Source organism: Antechinus flavipes, chromosome 3, assembly GCF_016432865.1.
Source record: "Antechinus flavipes isolate AdamAnt ecotype Samford, QLD, Australia chromosome 3, AdamAnt_v2, whole genome shotgun sequence".
NCBI classification, from domain to species: Eukaryota; Metazoa; Chordata; class Mammalia; order Dasyuromorphia; family Dasyuridae; genus Antechinus; species Antechinus flavipes.
In genome coordinates, this window is record NC_067400.1 from 72,483,705 (window position 1) to 72,499,447 (window position 15,743).

Below are 15,743 nucleotides of genomic sequence, written 5' to 3' on the forward strand. Positions count from 1 at the left end.
GTATGTGTCAAATAGATGTATTTTTTATTTGTTGCACATAATGAAAATAAGCTATTTTTTCCTGATTTAGAATAGTATTACTATTCTGAAAGACTATTTTAGTTCACAGAAAGATGAAGATTTATTAAGGAGGGAAAGGAAATAGTCTTTATTCCATAGCTCTGGTGTTGATCTTTTTGAAATTTTGTTCTCTTTTCAGTGTTTGGTTAGCCTGAGTGCTTGCATAACAATAGAGCTCCCTTTGAGATATAAAGTTTATTATTCTCATAGAAAGCTCTGAGTGAAAGAATATGACAAAAAAAAAAAAAAACAAGTTTGATTGTTGAAAAAAATCTCAAGATTGAATGACATGCAGGTAAAGCAATCATTTTTCTGTCATGTTACAGGCCTTAGGTTATATTTTGGGTTATAATGAAGATTATAACTCAAGTTGTCAATATAGATAAATCTTTGGGATATTGTAGTAAGGTTTCCTGGTAAAGAAACTGATTGCTAATATATATGTACACACACACAAATATGTACATATGCATACATATATATCCATAATAAAAAAACACCACAGTTAATAATTGTTTTGATTAAATCAATCAAGTAACTGGTCATTTCTCATTAAAGCAAGGAGAGATAGTGCCATAAAATCATTAAATTCTTAATTATTTGGTGGTTATTTTAATAATTATCATATAATTTTTATGTACTGCTTTTTTATCCCCTAGACTTTAGAGCATGTGTGTGTTTTTCTTATGTGTGAGACATGACCTTATTTTATTTTTAAATTTTTTAAATAGTCTTTTTTACAGCCTATAGATGTATGCTCCTGTCCTTTTGTTCCTTTTTTTCCCTATAGTATATCATATATATGAGTGTATGATCCTCTGACATATAATTCAATACTTTCATTTATATGTTTAAAGTTTAACTAAAATATGGAAATATATGTGGCTTTTTTTTCCCTTTGTTTCTATGACAACTTCACCCAAATTTCCCCACTTTATTTTGGATTTCATGACCACTGTAAAAGTGTAGCCTTACCAAAGATACTAATGTTGTTTCTTCCAAATATTGTTTTAGCTTGGTGCTTATCTAAGTACAATAAAAGTAGCACTATGATGTTATGCTAAATTTGGAAGTAGCAGCAAAACTCATTAAATTTCCTTGTGTTTGCTGATTTATTGGTATTACAGGTATTATAAAAAGTTAGTTATACTCAGTCTCTGTCTTCTTGAACCTTCAGTCTAAGACAAGATAGGAAAATAAAAATCTATCATGATAGACAGAATGTGTGATAAAAACAAAAATTGTTTTTTTTACCTAACTCAGTGAGATTCAGTTTGACAATTCAGTAATCTGATATGTTTTCTGAATAACACAAGTGATGTATGTTTTTAAATTTTATGTAATATTTTTATTTTTCTCACTTAATGTAAAACTAATTTTTACATTTTTTTTTAAATTTTGAGTTCCAGATTCTCTCCCTTCCTCCTTACCTTCTCCCCACTGGGAAAGCACATATGAAACTATGCAAAATATTTCCATGAAAGTCATGTGGTAAAGGAAAATATAGATCTCCTTCTCCTAACCAACCCTCAAGAAAAATTAAGGAAAAAAAAGTAGGCTTCAATCTATATTCAGACACAATTAATTTTTTTCTTTGGGTGTGGCTAGCATTTTTCATCATAAATTCTTCAGAGTAGTCTTACATCACTGCATTGTCTAGTTGTCATTCACAACTGATCATCCTACAATGTTGCTATGATTTTGGACACAGTACATTTCACTTTGCTTGAGTTCATGGAGAACTTTCCAGATTTTTCTGAGAGCATACTGCTCATCATTTCCCACATAATATTTCTGATAGTATTCCATCATAATCACATACCACAATTTATTCAGCCATTCCTCACTTCATTTCTCCCCAGTTTCCAATTCTTTGTGCTGAGAAAAGAGGTGCTATAAATATTTCTGTACATATGTTTCTTTTTTAAAATCTCTTTTGGGATTCATGCCTAGTAGTGGTTTTGTCAAAGGCTGAGCATATAGGCCTTTGGGCATAGTTCATAGTTTTGAATTACCATAGTTTTGAAGAAAATTCATTAGTAGACCAAAAGTCCTCACAAACCCCCAACTTATGGAGGGGTGAATTTTAATTATCTTTCACATCACCCAATTTAAAAGTTCACTATATTCATTTCCACTCAAGCAAAGAGAAATAGAGATATGAGCTAATTTTAAAATCTTGCTTTAAATACAAAGAACATTTTTAGGTCAAATTTATCCAATCTACTAATCCAAGTGAAATATATGACTTTCTTAATTAAAAAAAACTAAGTACTCTCATTTTTGTGATAAGTTCTAAATTTGTTCTGTTATTCATTTGTCTATTAATATAACCTGTGTGTATGTGTATGTGTGTATAATTTAATATACAAATGGTAGGATTTAGGATTCTGAGGTACTGTCCATTCCATTCCTTCATTGTAAGTGTTGGGCTAAACACCCAAATATGTTAAACAGCAAATTGAAGATTTTAACATTAGTGTTCTACTCAAAATACCCAGGAAAGACTTTGTGAACATTGTATTACCTATTAGTAACAACAAAATTCTATTCCATTTTGACTCTTTGTATTGAGCCAATACATAGTTTTGACAGGTTCAGAATCTATGACTGAAGAATGCAAATTGTCATATCTCATTTGTTTGGTATTGCTGTTCAAATCATTCTTTACAAGAAATGAGGTTTATATTTTTAAAGACTAAATCTTTTGTTGTTTTTTTTTTGACAATTTTGATATAATTTTCCCTTAATTCACTTATATTCTTCAATTCACTTTATATTCAAACAACATTATTTAAAAGCTGTATTATGCTAGGTGCTAAAATAAATAAGACATGCTCACTTAAAGCTTACAATAATGGAAAATATAATTCAGTGAAAATAATTTAATTAGAAAGTGGCAATTTTGACACATATTTGGGCCCAATTTTGAATATATTTCATTTCAATTTATTTTCACTTATGAGAATCTCTACTGAAAACTTATCTTGAATATGTGTGGCCAGAGTGTAGTTCCAATCACAGACTCTGTGAAGCTATCTACCTGATCTTAGATAATCAGGCTAAGTTCAGGCTAAGTTCACGACTCCTTCTCAGGTAAATCTGGATATATCCAATTCCTTATCTTCAATTTATATACCCTCTATATATTTGATTATTTTCCTTAAAAAATAATGCCCATTCAGATGTAGACACCTGGAGGTACCCATCTCTGTATTCCTAAAACTTGACTCAGAAATGATTCAGGTATGGATAGTGTATTTATATAAACAGAGAAATACTTAATATAAAAGAATGACAGATTGTAAGATATCAGACTGTAAAATGGGACAGGTTTGATCCCATTCTCTCCAGTGAAGAAATTTCCTTTGCTATCAATTAGGTACATAATAACAGATCCTGGATCTCTAGAACTTTTGATCTAGCAAGTTTACCTCCAATCTTGGACCTACTTCACAGTTGGTACTCATTTGCCTAAGGTCAGCAAAGAACAAACAACCAAAGACAAGTAACCCAAACTTGAACTTAGATTTTCCTGGGAGGGATATGTCCTTTAGCTTCCTTGTGTTTCCTCTTACATGGTAGTTAGACATAAGTAAAGCAATTGGCTCATCTCTCACAACTCTAGGGAAAACAGATCAATATATTCTTACTACATTTATAAACTATAAAAGAAAAGAGATTGAAGGAAAGTCCAGTTCCATTTTGTCCATCCATTCATAAAGTCCTCAGCTCTTTGTTTCTCCAGCCAATAAAGGGACTTTTTGTCATCTCATAGTGCAAGATCTTCAAAAGAGAATGAGAGAAAAATAAAAATCTGGGGAGATGGCAGAGTAAGTCAGAAAACTCTCAGCTCTGCAATTTTTCTCCACTCACAGAAAATACAGAACATCACCCCAGATCAGCAGAACTAAGAGGTGAAACACTTCTCCTCCTACGATCTGAGAAAACCCAGGAAAGACATGACTTTAAGAGGTGAAAGTTTGGCCTGAGTAAAATACAAATACCTCCAGACCAACTCTGCAAATGAACAAAAAACAATCCCTAGTGGGCAGCTGGGTCTCAGTCTTAGAAACTTTTATTATTGTAGACATGTGGGGATCTGACAGCTGATTAGAAGATAGAAAAACCTTCCATTGTCAAGGGATTTCAAGCACAGTAGTGCTGACCAGATGAGTGCTAGGCTATGGGGAGAAGAAGCTAGTTCATACCTGGTAAGTGCAGTAATAAGGGAACAGGGACCCTATTAACTGTAGGCACTTGTAGGAGAGCAAAGACTCTGGTTTCATTTCCTAGGCAGAGAGGACAACTATAGTTTGCAGTCACCAGAATGTCCACAGGGAGCAAGATCATTTGAAAGACAGCATGACTGGGGCCCAAGCCATGACTTTTAGGAGTTAAGAGAAAAACACTAAGTTGAGCCTGAGACAGACCTCAGAAAACAACAGTAAGAAGGACCAGTAACAGTGAGAAGGAGCATCATTCCCTATGCCTTGGGACTACAACTTAATTTAACTAATAGCAGCTAAAATTAAATAAAAAAGTAAATAAATGGATGAATGAATAAATGAATAAGAGTAAGCAAAACAAAAATAATCCAACCATAGATAGTTATTATAGGGCGACAGAAGAGAAAAATAATTGAACTGAAAAAAGAGCTACTCTTCTTTCTTTTTTCTTTTTCTTTTTTGTTTTAATGTAGTATTTTATTTTTTTCAAAATACATGTTGATAGTTTTCAACATTCACTTTGCAAAATTTTGCGTTCCAAATCTCTCTCTCTTTACTCTCCCCAAGATAGCCAGCAGATATAAGTTTAACATGTTCAATTCTTCTAAACATATTTTCATATTCATCATGCTGTGCAAGAAAAATCAGATCAAAAGTGAAAAAAAAATGAGAAAGAAAAAAAAAGCAAATAACCAAACAACAAAAATTGAAAATACTATGCTTTGATCCACATTCATTCTCCATAATTCTCTTTCTGCATACAAATGGCACGTTTCATCACAAGTCTATTGGAATTGTTTTGAATCACTTCATTATTAAAAATAGTCAAGTCCATCACAAATCATCACCTTGTTACTGTGTACAATATTCTCTTAGTTCTGCTCACTTCACTTAGTATAAGTTCATATAATGTTTTCCTGGATTTTCTGAAATTGGCCTTCTCATCATTTTTTACAGAATAATAATATTCCATTATATTCATACACCTTAACTTATTGAACTACTTTCCAATTGATGGTTATCCACTTGATTTCCAGTTACTTGTCACCACAAAAATGGCTGCTACAAACATTTTTGCACATTTGGGTCCTTTTCCCTCTTTTATAATCTCTTTGGGATAAAGACTCAATAGTGACACTGCTGAATCAAAGGGTACACGAAGTTTTATAAGTCGCTGGGCATAGTTCCAAATTACTCTCCAGAATGACTGAATGGGTTCACAAATCCACCAAAAATGCATTAGTGTTCCAATTTTCACACATCCCCTCCAATATTTATAATTATTTTTTCCTTCATCTTAGCCAATCTGATAGATCTGAGACAGTACTTGAGAGTTGTTTTAATTTACATTTTTCTAATCCAGGAATGGCTTTAATTTCTTTATCTGAAAACTGTTCATATCCTTTGATGATCTCTCAATTAAGGAATGGCTTGTATTTTTATAAATTTGATTTAATTCAATAAGCAATACTTATTGCTTATGAGTAGATAGTCAATATAATTTTGAAATGACAATTTTATTTAACTAATCTATTCAATGTCATCCCAATTAAATGATTAAAAGTTGTTTTACGGAATTAAAAAAATAATAAAGTAGGAAACTCACATGGAAGAGCAAAGAAACCAGAAAAAAAATAAAGGAAATAAATTCAGCAGTATCAGACCTTTAACTATATCATAAGGGAGAGCATTATTGAAGTGTAAAAAGGAAAATTTCAACCATTTTAAACTGAGATTTTCTTTTATAAATAAAACTTATATATCCCAAAATAGAAAGAAAAAATGTAGAAAATTGTGAGGGGTAAAAATTTCACAGACAATCTCTTAGAATATGATTCATTTGGAATACTGCTATGGTATAAGAAATGATGAACTGGTTCATTTAGAAAAAGAAACTTGTACCTTGAAAGAAGATGCTATTATATTCAGAGAAATAGATGACAAATAGAAATAAGCATAATTACATATGTGTATGTATGTGTGTGTGAGTATATATTTGTATGTTTATAGATATCAATGTATATATGTGTATATATGTTATATATATTGTGTGTGTATGTGTGTGTATCCATCGTTCTAGTCTTCTTTAGGGTGAGTAGGAGAAGGAAAAATAAAGTAACAAGCGTTTAGCAGAGAATAAATAAAATCAACAAGAACTGGTCGGCTTTGAAAACAAAATGTATTATTTATTATATAGTGTTTTTTTTTTTTGTTTTGTTTGAAATGGAAATTTATTGTTTTATATTGGATCCTCTCTTATTGTCTGCTATGGATATTTATTTTTTTTTCTTTTCTCATTTAGTTATTCAAGTTGAAAATAATATTTTGAAAAACAATTAATGAATCACATGTTCTTATGTAGTTTCTATGGTACCCATGGAACCATGAAAGATGTCTATGAGCATGACCCTCAATATAAGTTAAAATGAACTAATTGGAAGGCACCATTTTAGAAGATTTTAGAAATATAAAACCTTTGAAGTACACTACAATTCTGAGAAATACATTAAGATTCAATGAGCAAAGAATATATTTGAATTAACTTTAAATTCAAATTCCAAAACAGATAAAGATTGAAAAGTTATTTAAAATTTTGAGGAATTAAGTTGACTTTGATATAATAAAACATATACTATTAATACATATGAAAAATTATCCTGGTGTTCTTTCCTTTTCAAAATAAATCCAGCTATGCTCTCTCAGGAAAAAAAAAAATATATATATATATATATTCCTTAGATCTTCAATTTTATTTGCAAACCAATCTAATTTACCATCCAAAGATTAAGTGCTTATCCTGACTAAAATTTTAAAAATTTGCTGTTTTATTTACTAAATTTTAAGATCTTTTCTTAAATCAAATAACTTAAACAACTAAGTTATTTTTCCTTTCACACAAAATATTTTTCTCCTCACTATAGCATCTGCCAACATTGAGCTTACTGTTAAGGGAATGAGTGAACACAACCTGTTAAGAGTAACTATACTCTTAGCTGGTTGTGTGCTTGTGTGTATATTTATATCTTTATATATCTTGTGTCAGTGTTTTTTCTCAAAACATTAGACTTAAACAATCTAAGCAAAACATTTTGACCAGTTCCCAAGTTAAGAAAGTCATTTTTCACCCATATAGATTGGTCAATGGTTCTTCTTTAGGAGGTTCATTTATTATTGGTAGGTATGCTGCAATCTAGATTTCCTTGCCTTTTCCCCTTATCTTCTTCCTCATCAATATTTCTACAAGGAAAGACTGTGAGGTTTTTGATCTAGTCTGATTATAGAAGGCGCTCTTAATCTTAAATAGATAGAAGTAGTTAGGCGGCTCAGCAGAGATCTGGACCTAGCGTGAGACAAAGACCAGCTGTGTGACTCTGCAGCCCAATCTACCTCAATTTAAGCAATTTAAGCCCAGTCTACCTCAATTTGCTCAACTATTAAATTGGGATAACAATAATACCTACCTCTCTCATTTTGTTGAGAGAATCAAAAATGATATTTGCAAAGTACTTAGCATAGAGTCTGAAACAAAGCAGGCACTTAATAAATACTTCTTTTCCTTGTGGCCTGCTTCTCTTTGGCAATTTGATGAAGCACATAGATTTCCTTCTTGGAATAAGGTTTATGAGTGCTTAAAATAAAATTTATAGGATCAAAAAGGAAGTGTGTGTGTGTGTGTGTGTGTGTGTGTGTGTGTGTACAGACCAAAATTAAGAATCCCTTGTAAAAAGAAATTCTTAAGAGACTCAGATATGATATTATTAGAATATCTTTCAGTTGGTAAAGCTGTGTGAACCAGGTCCTAAAAGTTGATTTATTTTTAGTGAAATGTGATAAGTCTGCATAAAGATGACTTCAGTCTTACAAACATACACACATGATTCGTGTGCACACGAATCATGAAAAGAGCTAAAAAAGAAACAGAATGTTTAACATTAAATTCTGAAAGATGAAATTGATTATTGTTATTGTATAACTTTTAAAAAATCTAAAGTAACATAAAAAGTTTGTAGAAATAATTCAACTATTTATGAAAATGCTTCTATGACAATGCCTTTTTTAAAAAAGTGAACTAAAATATTACTAATAGACTTAATGTCAGTTGAATTGGTAGCTTAAGTGATCCTGATATAATAGCCAATAGTTTCTATTTAAGATTTAGTCAGTTTTCAAGAGAAGCAGAAATGAAAGATTTTATTACTAATACCTTATTAGTATTTGTCTTGCAAAGAATGTATCATTTGTTCTAATAAATTATTATAAAATTTAGGATCATGATTCAAAATTAGGGTCTCCAAAAGGGCAAAAAACATGTATGCTTTGGTTAGATGTTAAAGGACTTATAATTGAAGTAGACACTACAAATAGTATATTGATTATGTCTCTAAGCTTCCTTGTTCACTTTATTTTTCTTATAGAGAGATGGTGCTATTAGGTAATGAATAAACATAAGGTGTTTTCTATTCCTTTCTTGGGACTTTAGAAGTGGGTCTCAGTGTTTGATTTGGGGACTGTATCTCAAAGGACAGCTACCAGTGGATTTTTGTTAATTTAGCAGTTGTCAATAATGTCCCACAGAGCCTGATTATGGAACCCAGTAGGATTAGTATATTTATTGATGTTATAGATAAAAGAATCAACAATGAGTTCATCAAATTTAAGATTGATGCTTAATGTTAGGAAGGATTATATATGCTCTGAGAGACAGAAGTAAAATTCAAAATTCTCAATGACCTAGATAAGTTGCTAGGGAAATGTTCTTATAAAAAAGATGATGAAACTCTATAGAACTGAATTTTGGTGCATGTATGTTAAAAAAAAAAAACACATTGCACAACATAGTTTGATGGAAACTGAATATAAATTAGCAATATTGAGTATATGGGTAGAGGTACTGTGGGGATAATTGATGATGAAGAAAGTATCAAAAAGATAATGACTAGCAAATAGTGATTTGCTGGATTGCTGGAATGCTTACTAAAGCATTGTGCTTAATTTTTAAAAACTATCAAAAGATGTAAAGGAAATGAAGAACGGTTTGAGAAAAGCAACAATACTGATCAACTCACTCCACAATCAATTATTAAATGGTAACACTGTGCCAGACATTATTCTAGTTAGAAGGGATAAAACTATAAAAGTGAGACAGTTCTTATCTTTAATGACCTTACATTCCACTGCTTGGATACATGTTCACAGTTAAATATATTGAAATACAAAATAAATATTATTTGGTTTGCAAAAGTGGCAATGGAGGAGAGCTAACTAGTTGAGAGAAGCTGAATCCTGAATGGACCCCGAGGCTGAGGGGAAGAGGCAGAGCATTCCAGGAATAGAGAACAATGGACTATGTAAAAGTATGGAGATGGGAAATGGAATGTGAAGTTTAGGGAGAAGCTGATAGATATTTGGCTGAAGCATAGAATACATAATAGAAAGTAATGTCTAATCAGTTTGAAAATATAATATACTAATATGACTACTCCTATTTTTATGTGAATACAAAATATAAAAACATTCCTTTGGTGGAGTGTTAGATAGGGTGAAAGAGGGCCTATTTGACATGGATTTTAATTTTGTCATCTAGTATTTAAAAATCAAATCTAACCAAAGAATTTGCTGCTTCAATATTCCAAAACTCTTCACAATCTGATGTGTGACCTCAAAGCTGTATCTATTTGATGGATACTACTACTTTTGACTTGGTAGAGTTTGTTTTTAGATGACAAATATTCTGTTATTCTCTGGATTTGGAGGTAATCATTCTATCTTTCATAAAATGCCCAAAGTTCTTTTCTATTATTTCCCCCAAAAGACCCAGGTTTTCTTCCATGTCCCAATATTTAGTGATGTGTTCGGTGATATGGAAAATATGAAAGAAGGAATAGACATCACCTGTGACCATGTCGAATATTCATAAGTTATCTAAGAACCTAGATTCCAACTTAGGCCAAATCTGGGTGTGAGTCTTGCTTTTGACACACTACATCTAAGGATTAGGCAAATCATTTAGTTTGAATTCACTATTTTTAAGGACTGTTGGGAAGGGAAAGGAAATAAGTATCATATGTACCTACCATGTAGCAACAAAACAAAACAAAATCTTTTTTTTTTTTATCTTCACAACAACCCTGCAAGGTAGGGGCCTTCTTATTACTATTTTTCTGTTGAGCAAACTGAGACAAACAGTTTAATTAACCTACTCAATTACCTATAGCTAGTAAGTATCCAAGATCAGATTTGAACTCAGGTCTTTCCATATATTTCCACAAATCAAAAAAAAAAAAAAAAATTCTGTTTCCCTATATACTATTTGTAACTTTAAAAATGTTATAGAAATGTTAAATATTATCATCAGTAAAAGTAGTATTAGTAATAAAGTCTTTTCAATCTTTCAATTAAAAGTATATAGTTGTTTGACTTTGCTTGTTACAACCTTGTATCAAACCTAGATCTTCATTACTATGGGAATCAATGAGCCTGATGCTTCTATTAGTAAGTGAACTGATATGTTTAGGTGAAAGTGTCTATCCTACCTATGTGTACATATGAAGGTTACAGAGAGAATACCTCTCTCTTTTATCAGCAGAGAAGTCTGTTTTGCTTTTTTGATTCTCATTTAAATTATGTGACCCAGCAGTGAAAGGGAGATGGAGAGAACCATACCAATATTTCCTGAGTATCCCTCTGATTGTACTGTAAAATAACAATAATTGCATCTTGTTTTCCAGTTTCTTTTTCATTTGTAAGGGAAAGTATAAGACCTAATGTCTTGTTAGATCATATGTTGTAGGAGATTATTGGTCTAGTCCAACATAATCAGAAAACATTTATTAAACATGTATTGTGTGCCAGGTATTGTGCTGGACATGAGGATTATCAAGATTAAACTAAAATAAATAATGGGTCAATTCCTTTGGTCAAGGATCTTTTATTTATTTTGAGAAATATAACCAGTGGAAAGTTCGGGGTAATAATTAAGAATTTATTAAAGAAAAATCAGATTTTCTGCTTTTTGAGACTTATGAAACTTTTTCTAAATCTTGGTGTGAGGACAGGTAGGTAGGTAAGTAGATAGATGAGATAAATAGATAGATAGAAAGACAGACATAGACAGATAGATAGTTAAATATAATTGGTATAACTGATTTCCTTTGTAATATGATGCATTTTATTGTATGTATTTTAAACACATTATTCTGATTATTCTAGAAGCTTCACCAGGCTGTCAGTGAGTTTACAATGAAAACATAAAAAAAAATCTTCTGAATTAGAGGAATTCTACACCATATATAGAGGTTAAAATAAAGCATATATAGATTTTTTTGTTGTTGTTGTTTTGTTGTTGTTCTTGCTGTTATTGGTTTGTTTCTTTTTGAGTGGGTCATAAAAGGTCGTAAAAAATTAAATTATTTGGGGAGTTATTTTTATACATTTTTTTTGCTGTAAAACAACCTTAATGAAAATTCTACAAAATCTATTTTAATATGTATGAATAAAGATTTAAAAATATATAGGGAATAGAAAGTCACAATTTTGACATTCTTTATGAAAGCACTTAGTTCCATTTTGACAATAGATTCTTTCATTCCCATCAGCTGAATGTGATTGATTGAGAAGAGATCATTGGCAGCTGTTTCTGTTATTTTTCATCTGGCTAAGGTGAGAGTCAAGCAATGTGTATATAGTAGTGGGGGAAAAAGGATGAGCTGAAAGGTTATAAGTGAGAAAGTGTGGCTCTGGTTCAAGATCTTTATCCTTCATTAAGGAACTCAGGCCTATAACTCAGCAACTCTTTTTATCAGATGGAACAAAGGAAGAGTTTAATGGCAGTCATCCATCAGCCATCCACATTTTAAGCTTTAAGATATCTCTATTCCCAAAGCTCCTTGCCATGACAAGGCTAATTGCATAATTATAATGCTATATCAACCACTCCCAATGCACTTACATTGGCAAGGACTAGGACTGGGGGCTCTGATTATTATCACCCTAAGCAAGCATATTAGCATAAATACAGCCTACTAATGGAGCTATTTTATTAGGAAGTACAGTATAAAGCCGAACAGGATTTAAATTGAGGATGATGATAGCAAAACCTCATTTAAGTGCACATCAGAATAATCTTGACTAGTAAAATCAGCCATGGTACAAACTATGAAATTTATTAGAAAGAGGAAAAAATGAGAACACTCTTATCTTCTCTGTGTGTGTGCACATGTGCAAATGTACAACATGCTTATGGATTTTAGAACTCTGTGATTTTGTATTATCATTGGTGGACAGATTCCCTTTTTCAAAGTTACTGCTTTTCTGTGCTCTAATAGACAAAACTTATCAATTGTCGAGGATGAAAAAAACTTTTGTTCAAACCTTTGTTGTTATTCACCTGTGACTATAGGTTCATTGGTCTCTGGATGACAAATAGAGTCTATTGTCAGACCTCTAACTTGTTTAAGAATTATTGTGTTTCATCTGTTAATAAGAAGATAATTACTAAGTTTCTCCAGGAACCACACTAAGGATAGTTAAAGGCAACATCTCAAAGTACTTCTGAAACCCATTGAAGTATAGTTATCACCGTTTTAACAACATTTTAAAGATACAAGATGCCTATTGTGTATCTCAAATTTTTGGAACATGAAATTAGAGTGAATTGGTGAATAATTTTGGCATGATAAACCAAACTGATAATGAGTACTTTCACTAACGTAAAATGAATAAAGTAATATGTTGTGTATTTGATGTCTGGTGGGAAGGCCAATTAAAATCCATTATTCAGCACAAAACCAAGGAAATGATTTATAATATGAATGGCAGCTCCCCTTCGCATAAACATCTTTTAAAATTATTTAATATTTTTATTTTTAAGCTTCTGACTTAAAAAAAAAAACAAATTAGTACTGGTCTGGATAATTTTGGATAAGGGCTATTTAGTTTGACCAAAGAATTGAACATTCAGACTTTGCATATCTGATAGTAATCAGTTTGTGAATGAGAAAATGACAGTAGATATAACTGGAAAAAATTAAAATTTTAAGCTTACTTTCTAACCTTAAATGCCTTATGGGAAATCAAGATATCATTTTACCTTAACATCATACTAAATCTTCCCCTAGACTAATTTCCCATTCTCCCCTATAAAAGAGTTAGAATCATAAAGAGCATGGCTTGTGCAGGTGTCTTAGTGGGAGAGATAGAAAGGCACATGTGGACACTATAGTTTGAGAATAGAATCACTACTACAAATCACAGTAATTGCTCCATCTACCTCCACTAGATTTTGAATGAATCACTTTCAGATAGCACCAATTGATTTAGTTTGGGGTTACACAGCAACAGATTACTACCAGCAGCCCCAAGAATATGCTTTTTAAATTGCCTTGTTCAGAGAATGACTTTAGTGTATAAAAATGTCTTGGAGAGTATGGAAGAACATTAATTTAAGTGGACTTTAACTCATATTTATATAGTATCCTAAAGTTCCATACAGAAACCCCTTGAAATATGTCATATAAAAAATGTTATTCCCATTTTACAGATAAGGCAACTGAAACTCCTGAGTTAGAGGGACTTAAAAATGATTACATAATTGGCAAGAATCTGAAATAGGATTTGAACCCAAGTCTCTAATGTATAAGTCCACTGCACCATATTGCCTCTTATTATAGATAATAATCTCTCTATATTGGTGCTTTTGTGATATTTTTATTATAATTTTATTTACAGTTATCATGAGATATCCGGTCACAAAATTTCCATCAAACATAAAGGTAGTGGGAAACCCATTAAGTTTTTTTTTTCCATTTTTTTCTTCTTTTTTTTTCCCTGAAAGTCTTCTAAGACTGATTTAGGAAAGCATTATTGAAAACCTCTTTTAAATCAGATTTAAGATATTACAGCAGTGTCTGCTACAACATTTCCATTTTAAACCCATATTTTCCAGGTTTATAACTTAGCTCTAAAAATTTTCTGTGGACAGAGACTTGGAATACTGAATTCCAGCCCAAAGAAATGCTTATGATCATCATTCAAAACAGTAAGCTTTTTAAAGTTATGATGGCAGAAAACAAAAGCTAGATACTTTGGGGTATGCCCACACATTTCAATCCCTTTATAAAATGCAACATTAAAAACGATTTGCTCATGATATAAACCAGCATATTTATATTGGAAATAAGCAAATAAACAAAAAATACCAAATAGCTAAGCTTAAATGGAGAATTTGGTTAGCAAGCCTTGACATTTTTCTGTATGATTTTCCCCTCATTTAGTATTTAGAGATTTAAAAAAAAATATTGCTGTAATAAGCTTTTGTGAAAGTAGCACTGAGAATAAATGAAACTGGACAATAAACAAGGGAGAAATATAAAAATGAAATCCACAAACATAATGCCACTTCAACAACTACTGCTTTTAACTGTCTTCAAAAGCATAATTCTTATCTTTCCTGTAAGTAGGGGCAAGGACTGAGGATGGAATGAAACCCTAGATAGGGCTACTAAAATTCACAAATCAATCTACAAAGAGCAAATCCGCAAAGAACTTCACAAACTAGGGAAATGTATGACTGGAAAAAGAACTGAGTTGGTCATGAAGTAAGAACGAGGGATAAATTCTGGTGTTCCTTGTGTGCTTCATTAGTATTCATGGACTAAACAAGGGATTCTTTAACTTTTTCCTCACCCCTTTCTACTCAAGAAAATTTTTATGTGACCCCATTTCAAATCTGAGTGGAGGTGCTTCTGGAAGTGTTTGTGCATACTCAGTGCAAAGTGCACATGTGTGTTCAGAACGAAGGCTGTAATAAAATTGCATTTTGCAACATGAGCAAGCGCTGCCAACATTTCAGATTCATCATATGCTTAATTTTGAATTAACTTTTGGTTGGTGTGCTTCCATTGTTGACAATTTTTCTGATCCCCACATTTAATTATGCAAACCCATATGGATTGTGACCCACACTTGAAGAAGTTTTGTACTAGACTATTCCCTTAACCCATTATTAGTGAGGCAGCCTGGTGTTGAGGTAGATAAGAACTCTTCTGGATTTGAGTTCAAATTCTAACTCAGTCATTTGTTAATTATGTGATCCCAGGGAGGCCAGTCCCTTATCCTCTCTCTGCTTGTATAAAATGGAGATTATTAGAGTAGCTAGGTGAGACAGATCCTGGAGTCAGGAACAACTGGATTCAAATCTGGCTATAGCCACATATTAGCTGTGTGATCCTGGGCAGGTCACTTAAAATTGTTTCATTTCCCTTATCTATAAAATGAGTCGCAGGAGGAAATATCAAACCACTTCAATATCTTTGCCAAGAAAAATCTAAAAGGGGACATAAAGAACCCGACTTAACTTAACTGACAGAGAAACAAAAATGGCCATAATAAAATCATCCATCTCATAAGGATTTTGTGAGGTTCCAGTCTGATAATATGTATAGAACTTTGCAAACC

General features: G+C 31.8%; 1 protein-coding gene across 1 annotated transcript in view; it reads left to right on the forward strand.

The window, feature by feature from the left end:
• The window catches only part of LOC127557028 (receptor tyrosine-protein kinase erbB-4), a 313,556-nt gene that overhangs the window by 118,650 nt on the left and 179,163 nt on the right, over window positions 1-15,743 (forward strand). The gene's annotated exons all lie outside the window — the stretch shown is intronic.